Source organism: Octopus bimaculoides, chromosome 1 (assembly GCF_001194135.2).
Source record: "Octopus bimaculoides isolate UCB-OBI-ISO-001 chromosome 1, ASM119413v2, whole genome shotgun sequence".
NCBI lineage: Eukaryota > Metazoa > Mollusca > Cephalopoda > Octopoda > Octopodidae > Octopus > Octopus bimaculoides.
The window spans coordinates 91,252,749-91,263,182 of record NC_068981.1 but is presented as its reverse complement, the minus strand read 5'-3'; positions in this window follow the sequence as shown (position 1 = coordinate 91,263,182).

Below are 10,434 nucleotides of genomic sequence, written 5' to 3'. Positions count from 1 at the left end.
GAGAGAGAGAGAGATACATACATACATACATACGTACATACATACATACATACATACATACATACATACATATCAAGAGTTTCATAGACCGCTTCTACCTAAAACGAAAATAAGGCGCCAGAGGCTTAACATCAATTCAGACTGCCTTTGAATGTCGTATCATATCTCTTCGGTAACATATTTTAACCATTAAGTGTAGAAGTGCATTCCTTTTACATATCATAAAACTTGGAGGGAAGCTCCTTCAGCAGCATTCCTTGTCGGATAACTTTAAATACATGCCCAAAGAAGTCGCACGACTCTACTGCAACATATCATTAGATGAAAGGAGGAAAGCATATGTACAAACGGCCATGCATGGATCCGATATAGTAATATTGATCCTCGACGGATGGTTAACACCGAGGACAAGGGAATAAGTGCCCACAGTATGGTAGAAGCCATAACCCTTCGTAATAAAAAGAAATACTGGTGGAATGTCCCAAGGAAAACCTCAATAAAATGTACACACAATAGACCTGATATAATGATTTAGGATAGAGAAGAGACGATGTGTACAGTTTTGCCCATCGGATGTAAACATAAAACCGAAGATCAGTGAAACAGAAAATACCTATACTGAACTATTGAGAAATCTGCAGTTACTCTATCCAGGTTACAACCTGAACTTGTAACCTGGATAGAGAAATCAGAAATCTCAAAACCAGACAGGAGAAAGTTGATTCGAAGACTACAAATCCAAGTTATCACTGGTACTGTTAAAAATTTGTAAAATTTTCCAGAAGTTTATGATTTAATTATATACGAGCCTGTCTAGATATGCAATTATATGCATCACAAGTCATACATAAAAGAAAACATACAATTCTGTACATATACATACATATATACAAAAATACCTTGATGTTGTTTAAATTCCAATGCAGGAGATTTTTATCTAGGTTAGAAACCGACCCTTTCTCTTTTGGCAAGAAATCTTGAAGTAAAACTGAATAATGCCATACATGCACACAAACACACACGCACACACACACTCACACACTCACTCACATACATACACACACACAAACATACACATATACACACATATTGTATATGTATAAATGTATGTATAACGAAAATACAGATCCGTGAATTGACGTACGCATATATTTAGAAACATACGTTTAGCTTTGGTCTGTAAATAGACTGAGCAGAACTAGGCGGTGAGAAACGTTTTTTTGTTTCTTTTCATTCATAATGTATCTCTCTTACATTCAGTGTGAAAAAACAAAAACAGCTTATATTTGTGAGTGGAACATGCCAAATATTACTACCTCTGGTTTCACTTGTTTGCTTATCAGTACATTTCATGCAGCGTATTGCTGTATTTTTTTTATGTGTGAATAAACTATAGATATATGTATATATTTATATCTAATATACATATGTTTTTTCTTGCTTTCTATGCGAATTCCATTGTTAAATCGTTGTCCTCTCTCGGCAGAATTAACCGCATAATACATTGAGCATTTTTGTCTGCATTGTGCCGGCTTATCTGTTTCGTTCTGTACAACGAAACTGGTTGATAGTTACGAAAAGTTTTGTAAGTAACAGGAGCTAATCTGAAAAAGGTGTGTGTCTCCAAGTTATAAATCGATAACGTGAGGCAACAAGTGTATTTCAATACCAACACATTCCGAAAATCTAAGTGTATGAGGACGATATTACTCCAGTTTATTTCACTTCTACGTGTGCCTGCAAAAGCAAAGGGATTTGAAACCAAATCTTTCAATACAGGTGAATATCATTGCCCCTGTGAAGGGGAAAAATTTTATTTGTTTGTACATCAAACTCGCTGGCCTTATCTTAATTTTCTATGTATTTTGCAGCACTAAGATTCCATTTGATTTACACGGTACTTTTACGTTTTTCTATCTGAGTGGGTTCTTCTATTTCATCTAGTTGCGACTTAATTTCCTTGATCCTCAAATTCTCTATATACCTCTCCTCTTCTGATGCTGAGTACATGTTTTTTGTACTTTTATAATTGCAAACAAGTTCAAGCATCCAATCGTTGGTGTTCTTTAGACAGGCGTCTAACCCTATGGTTGATCTTTTTAGTTGCTGCGTCAGACGACGTCCTCCATCCTTTCTTGGAATGTATAGACCACTGTTTCCCAACGGGATCCGGACCGCCCCTCCAATGGGGCGGTACAAGATATGAAGATGACGGTGAACAAAATCATCTTACCGGGGGTCGTTGAGAGCCTTTAGTGGGGCGATGAAACTCAGCCTCTATTTTCAGTATCTTGTAAATTTCCCAACTGTGCAAGACGAGCCAATCAAATTGATCGGTGTATACAGCATGCTGTATCGAAATAAACCTTGATCAAACAATTAGAGTATGGTGAACGGCAGCCATTTAGAGAACATGTTTGCTTACATCATGAAACGAAGTCACATGTGCTGAGTAAGATGAAAACATAATTTTTGCGGCCGGAATACATGTAAACCCGTAAGCCTGCGAGTGGCGCATGCGCACTCCGTGCCGAAAACGAGATTTCTCAGTCTTACTATTTGAACTTCCTGCCTTATTGCTTTGTGCAACGAACCGGATGAGTCTCGTTTCCTCAAAATTTGATTCATAACATAAATTTACAAGTTATGTGATAGCATAAATTCCACGGCTCTAAACTCTAGAAAACCAAAATGAATATTCTAAAATTTATATGCTCAAATTTGGTTTTAGTCAGCGACGTTTGTGGCGACGTTAATGACATAGACAGTACGGTATTACTTCCAATATATTACTTCCAATACGTTTATCATAAGTAGGATGCCTAACATCCACTTTTCCAGTTCGAGCCAGCTATTTTCATTTTTTAACATAAGCCTATAATACCTCATGAACATTGTGATCATTAGTTTTATTTATAAAGTAGGGGAGCTAACCGAAAAATATCGAAGCGTTTTGCTTTTTGTGAAAGGCAACGCCAGCGTACTTGGTGGCATACAAAAAGGAGTTTGAGGGTTACATTTTTATATTTTTTTAATGAAACACCCTTATCCAGACATTGATGTAGGGTTATCGAGTTGTAGGAGACTGTCACATTTATAAACCTGACATATTATGCACTACAATGCATGACGAAGAACCAAACTTTTAAAATTTTATAAGACATACCGGTATTTTGTTTCAACATTGCTTATTAAGATTTTCTTTTTCAGTTAATTTTACCATTATGAGCAAGCGGGATTATGACAGGAATGGTTAGGTTATTACTGTTAATCCAACAAATTTCGGCAATATCATGCAGACAACTTGCAATATGGATTTATTGCTTCACTTTCCGACCATCGGCGACCGATGTGTCTTATTTGTGAAAATATATTGTGAAATGAAGCTATGAAACCGTCAGGTCATGAGGAGCACTTTTCAAAGAACACTGAGAAAACCACATATGATTTATTCAAATTACAAAGAGTAAAGGAGGCATTTGAACGACGCCCTACTCTAAATACGTTTAAAACACCTAAACCCGAAATTGAGAATGGTATCATTGCTTCATAAAGCTGTAGGCCATAACAAGTATAGTTAAAGGATTGGTTGCGTCAATCCTGTTGCTCGCACTAAGTTCGCTCTTTTAAGATGGCTCTACCTCTATGATGTGGAGGCGCAATGGCCCAATGGTTAGGGCAGCGGACTCGTTGTCATAGGATCGCGGTTTCGATTCCTAGACCGGGCGTTGTGAGTATTTATTGAGCGAAAAACACCTAAAGCTCCACGAGGCTCCGGCAGAGATTGGTGGCGATCCCGGCTGTACTCTTCCACCACAACTTTCTCTCACTCTTACTTCCTGTTTCTGTTGTGCCTGTAATTGAAAGGGTCAGCCTTGTCACACTGTGTCACGCTGAATATCCCCGAGAACTACGTTAAGGGTACACGTGTCTGTGGAGTGCTCAGCCACTTGCACGTTAATTTCACGAGCAGGCTGTTCCGTTAATCGGATCAACTGGAACCTTCGTCGTCGTAAGCGACGGAGTGCCAACAACAACCTATATGATAACGTCGTTTCCGTAGTTTTTCGCACATGTGGAAATTGTCTATCTCCCACTTTATGCAGACATAATTATTTATAATTTTTTCGGGATCTTATTCCTTATGACAATAGGCTTGCCTATTGCTCGTTTTCGGGAGTTTTACGTTGAAGAATATGGCTTTAGCAATTCATCAAGGCCATACTCCATTCCTGAATCGTGACTGGACGGTTTTACTATAGTTAAAAGCCATTCCAGTTATTGATTATCTTGCTTAAGCTTTAGTTCATAAATGTAAAAGAAATGATTGGTTTGTTGATCGTATAGTCTATACCCATGTTTTGTGTCATTCAACAGCTTATCTAAGGGAATGAGCGCCGCGAAAAGAATAGGGCCGATAAAGAGTCACCTTGAAAATGTTGCAGTTAAATGTCTTTGTTACCAGCGTTCATAGTACCGGTCTCTGATTTCAATATAACAGCTGTATTCCATTGTTTTATACAATTCGACAGAAATTTCCCAATAACTGGAGAGATTCTATATATTTCGGAATATTTCTCAATACAGCTACCATGAAGACTGTCAAACACTTTTTTTTTAAAGTAATTAATGCGTCCAATAGAACACTTTTTGTGTCGTTTACAGCAATTCTCAAGGACCGTTTTATTGATTAAAAGCTGGTATTTATAACCATATGAGTTACGCTTACACCCTTTTTGTTCAGTGGGGAATATCTTGATATTCATTAGGAAAGTATATGTATATTCTTATTGAATGATAAATGTTAGTATTTTATAAATAGTTGTAAGACATGTAAGTAGTCAGTAGTTTTAGGTGTTATTAGTTTTGTCATGTTGGGGGAGTACGTAAGATACCCCATTTACTATCCAGGGAGGATTTTCCTGGAGCCATGTATAATGTTATTGTAGAGGTGGTTCAGTCTTCCACGAGAATCAGGGAAACCATTCAGCCAAAAGTTAGGTATTTTTTCCTTGTCAAGTGACTTCAGCTTGCTGGATTTTTTCAGGGCAGTCCTGAGATTTTCAACTGAGATATCATTCTGTATTTACACTTTAATATATTTAGTCTCTGACTTTATGAATCCAGTACCACGATCGTGTTCTTTAGAATGCAACCAGTTTGATATCCAAAATCTTTTACTCTCCACTCATTGGGTGTGGTGTAGATAACTATATTAACTTGTACAATTTCCCTATTATAACTTATAAGTTTGTTCCGGAACACGTCATTATCCTTAAAAGAGTTGAAACATTTTCGAGTCTTCTTATCAGTGCTTCTATGGCTTGGATAATTCGCATGACTTTCGAAAGTACTTCATCGATTTCGTTTATTCTTTATACGTCCTATTATCCTTTCAGATTCATAGCTTTTGATATCTTAACACATTTTATTATTATTATTATTATTATTATTATTATTATTATTATTATTATTATTATTATTATTATTATTATTATTATTTATATATATATATTTTTTTTTGTTGATATTCTTGAATATTTCAATATCGGAAATGAGTATACCAATTATGTCTTATTCTACTTTAGCTATACCAGATGAAATTAGTGTGCATGAACGCCATTACGCTGTGTAATAAAAGTTTAATTCTTGTTTTCTCTTTGGACACTAAGTGTCATTTCACACTTGCTTCTATCTAGAAAGCAAAGTAAACAACCTGTATTCCTTTCAGACTAGGGACGTCAAGGTTTTGAAACTGGCCTATTTTCTATTACTTTTAAGACAGATTCAGCACTGAGTTGCTGAAGCAGAAATATTGTTATAGCAAATATTCTGCTCAATACTACAAATTTGCTTGTTAGTTGCTTCACCCTAGCTACTTGAGCATGTCCCTTAATGGCTGACAATATGTGCATCTTTGATCATGAGCAGGAGCAGTGGCGTAACATCATAGTTATGTTTTGAGAGAGATTTCGGCGAAGTGTTAAATAAATGTAACAAAAGCAAAGTCTGAAGGAAATATTAGCCATTGTTCATACTTCCAAAGGGTAAGCAAATAGGAAATAACAATTGCTACCCAAAGACAGAAATCATGTTACACGGTGTTATTTTGAGTTAACCTTTTCATGGGACCTTTCATGCATGCATTTTGGAAATCGATCAAGCCATCATCAGACTTTTCAACCGTAGATCGGTTTCACTCTAGGAGATTCAATCCTTTTTTTTTTTTCTCTCCGACTATCGGTTGGTCCGATATTCATTTTCCTAATTAGTTATTTACGATATACTTATGTATTGTACTTTCTCCAATGGTGGGGTTTTATAATGATCTTGGAAGTTTGTGATTTTCTGTGCACAATTATCTATAAAAAAAAATTTCTAATGTATCATATAGATGTAATTTTTGACGCTGAATCGGAATTTGTTATTCATTTATTCCAGAAAAAAAATAGCAAAAATGTTACAGGTGTTCAAATTTGATCATTTTCAGCCAATCAGAAATCAGCGCGTTCGCTGCCTCTTCCATCATCACTGGGAAGGGACATCGGCATGTCAAAACAATGCCAAAAATAACAGTCAGAATATTAAAACAAAGACGAAAGAAATTAACATTAAATCATTTGTGAGCAAATTAAATATTTAAAAACTACGAACAAATAAACCAACAGGAGTTGCTAGAAATAACAGTCAAAACATTGTTTAAAACAGACATTTATTAGTTTAAAAAATTCAAGAACAAAAGTTTGCAATGCACCCTAGGATTTTATAAAATAAACTAGCTGACCCCGTGCCATCAAAAATGACGGCTAATTGCAGTATTTTATATAAATAATATGCATGGTAAATCAAATCAATACACTTGTCAATGTTCACATACGTTCACATACTTCCTTTGTGCACGCACACATACACACATATACTCACACAGAGTTGAAACGCTGTTTAATGTTTCGTTTCAGCGTCGAATGCTCACCATTCCACCAGTTTGCCACTCCTTCCAGCCTTATTCATCTTTCACCCCTTCCTTTCTCATTAATATGTTGTGACGAAGAAAAACACAAGAGAATTAATATAGTAGAAGATAATCTTTCTCGTATTTCCTCCTCCTTGTGCACATGCGCAGCATCTTTGGTTACTATGGAGACAGAGTTTTTCGCCACGGTGATATGTAAAATATTCGCTTCTGATTGGTGGTTAAAATACCTGCATTCTGCAAATTTTAAAGGCTGATAACTTTTTAATTATGGATTTATAAGGAAAATGAATTTCATTTTCATAATTAGTATACAAAACTTAATTCATATACCAAATTTGAAAACAATTGGAATAAAATTGTAAACAGTGACGAAAACCACAAAGATCCGTGAGCCTATTTATAGTTTATAGTTTTAAGCTAAACAATTACGAAACCTATGAAGCGCGGCAGTTCCCTTAGCAAACAACACTGCTAAACCCCTCCGCTATGAGAATTCATATCGTTGTAAAACCTCATTAAATATGAAAAAACACGCTTTATAATGTTTATTTTTCTATCGGTAATTAAACTGTGTTATATAGTTTTCGTAGTTGTATAGTATTAGCAAGATATTCTATGCCGATATTAAATACTAAGAAGGTACAATTCCTATACATTGTGTTTCAAGTAGTCATAAATAATGAGCGAAGAAGAAAGAACGAAAACCAGACTGATAGACATACAGTGAAACTTCAAGAATCTATAAAGAGATTCATTGGTAGTTTATAGGAAAACGGAACAAAAGAGAGCTAGTATTAGTGACACTGCTCAGCACTATCGGCAACAGCAGGAACAACAATAACTTTCACGAACAGGAGTGACCGGAGCTTTTGAGAAAAAGCGATCATTCTATCCTGTTTAAATTACCGATAGAAAAATAAATATATACAGCGTGGTTTTTCATATTTAATGAGCTTTTACACCGATATGAATTCTCATAGCGGAGGGGTTTAGCAGTGTTGTTTGCTAAGGGAACTGCTGCGCTTCATAGCTTTCGTAATTCTTTAGCTTATAAATATATTAACTTTTCGTTTTCTATATTTGTTAAAGTATCTGTGATACCTTACACTATTCGTCGTTGTGTAGCTTGTAAATGTTTCGACTGTTCATTTTCTTCCTTTGTTAAAGCATCGACTGTGTTATATAGTTTTCGTAGTTGTATAGTTCGTAAATATGTCAACTGCTTATCTTCTGCATTTGTTATCAGTTCTGGAGAGTGTTCTGATCTTTGAGATTTGGAGCTCTTTCAAATTTTCTTGGATATAAAAGAGAAACGTTTGCGTCTTCGAAAAACTGGGAGAAATTATATTATCACAGAGTTACAGATTTTGAATATATTTAGAACGATGTTTAACATAAATAACCAGAGTAGTTTTAAGAATTGTCTGCGTATTCGAATAATAAGAAAAATATTAATTCTCGCAGAAAATCGTTGATTTTCAAGTTGCTGAAACTATTTTGAAACAAGATTTCGGTTCGACAGCTGCGTTTGAAATTGTATTTCTGTTTCTTCAGTAGCTCACCGCTGACAAGGCTGGTGCTAGGCTCTCTTCTCGTCATCATATAAATTATTGAAAGCAACGTCATTATTATTATCATTATTATTATTATTATTGGTTTACTTACACATTCCTAATCGAATTTATCTGAGATTATGATATAAATTGTATCACAATAATTGTATTTTAGATGTTATTCTTCTTCATGGCTTCTTCATATTTGATCTACAAATGTCTGGGGTTTTTTAGTATCAAAGCATTTCAACTATTTAATCTCTTAGAACGTTATCGGGAATAATTCATAAAGGCACTTGTGAAGTTCTCTGCGATTTCTTCTAAAATTAGAAAGCATCATTTCCGATAAACTAATTTAGTTAATCCAAATTTATTTTCGTCATTGAAATGTGTGATTTTATTATTTTTATTAGCAGAAGAATTTTTATATTTCTTGTAATTGTATTTATATTTTGTTGTATTTGTATCCAAACATTTGAGGAACTCACTGAACTGCAAGACATATATCTTTTTCATGAATACTTTTTCAAAACTAAATTTGAAAATCAAGACAAAAGATGGTAAATCTATTTTGAAGCTATTCAATTATACTTATTTCGTTTCAATGTAATATTTAATTTGGTTCCAAATTTTGCCACAGGGCCAGGAAATTCGGGATAAAGGTAAGTTGATTTACATTCCGCCCCGCCCCCAATGTTTAACTGGTACTTATTTTATCTAACTCGAAAGACAAAGTTAACTTCGGCGGAATTTGAACTCAGAACGTTTTAAACGAACAAAATGTGTCGGAACAATTTGTCCGGCATGCTAAAGATGCCAAAGATTCTGTGCGTAGTTATGAAAGAATCAGTTACAGATTTAGGACTGAGTTTTTGACGTACTTCGGCTGAGAACATATAAAAGAATAAATTCATCAACACACTCACAAGGATAGTTCCCATCCCATGCCTAGCCTTTTTTATTCTGGTGAGACAATGTTGAAACCCATGTGCAGCCAGGGGTATCTAGTATAAAACTGACGGATCTCCGACCATTCATCTGACTTGATATACGTTGAAGAGGGAAATAGCAGGAAAACTTGTACTATGGTGTATTATGTGCATGTCTAGGGTTGATGATGATAAGGCTGCTGTAAACAGACCTGTTAAATTCAGATATGGGAATACTCAGGCAGGATCTGAATATCGAGGTGAGAAAGTGATTAAGTTTCTTCGGAAGGTCTGTCTATAGATCAGCGAAGGTTTAAGTAAGGAAATAATGATTGTTGCGGGACAATATCTTTGAAAGTCAAGGTTACTCTATTGTCTGTGATAGACATGAGAATACAAAATAGTATTAATTGTTGAAGTCACCAAAGGACGATGAATTTAGAGAGGAGGGAAATTAAATGATGGATTTAATGATGGAAACAATAAGATGGCGTTTGCTGCAAGTGGTTTTTTTTAATTATGATTAGGTAAAGTTCACAAGGACAAGAGAAAAAGATATATACTACAACTAAACCACATCGACGCTTCCGTATGATGGTTTAATAACATAAATAACAAATATGATATTAGATTTACATTATACTGTAGCATCGATTTGTAAATACTAGTAACTCATTCTCGAGGTATTATGACATATACATTGAAATAATTATTCATGATAGGAAGTCACAACTCATTGATAGAATCTTGACTTGGAATGAAAGTCTAAGGAAATTTGTACATTTGAGGCCAGCAAAGCTTTTTAAGGTAGTACAGAAATAGTCAGTATTGCTGCCTCGAGATATTGAACACATAAAAGAATAAATTTCCCAACTGCAAAATCAGATTATATAAGATATTTGCTCAACCGTAAAACCGCTTTCTAATTAGCTTGTGCTAGATAAATATAGACACGAACCAGTAAACGCCTTTCAAA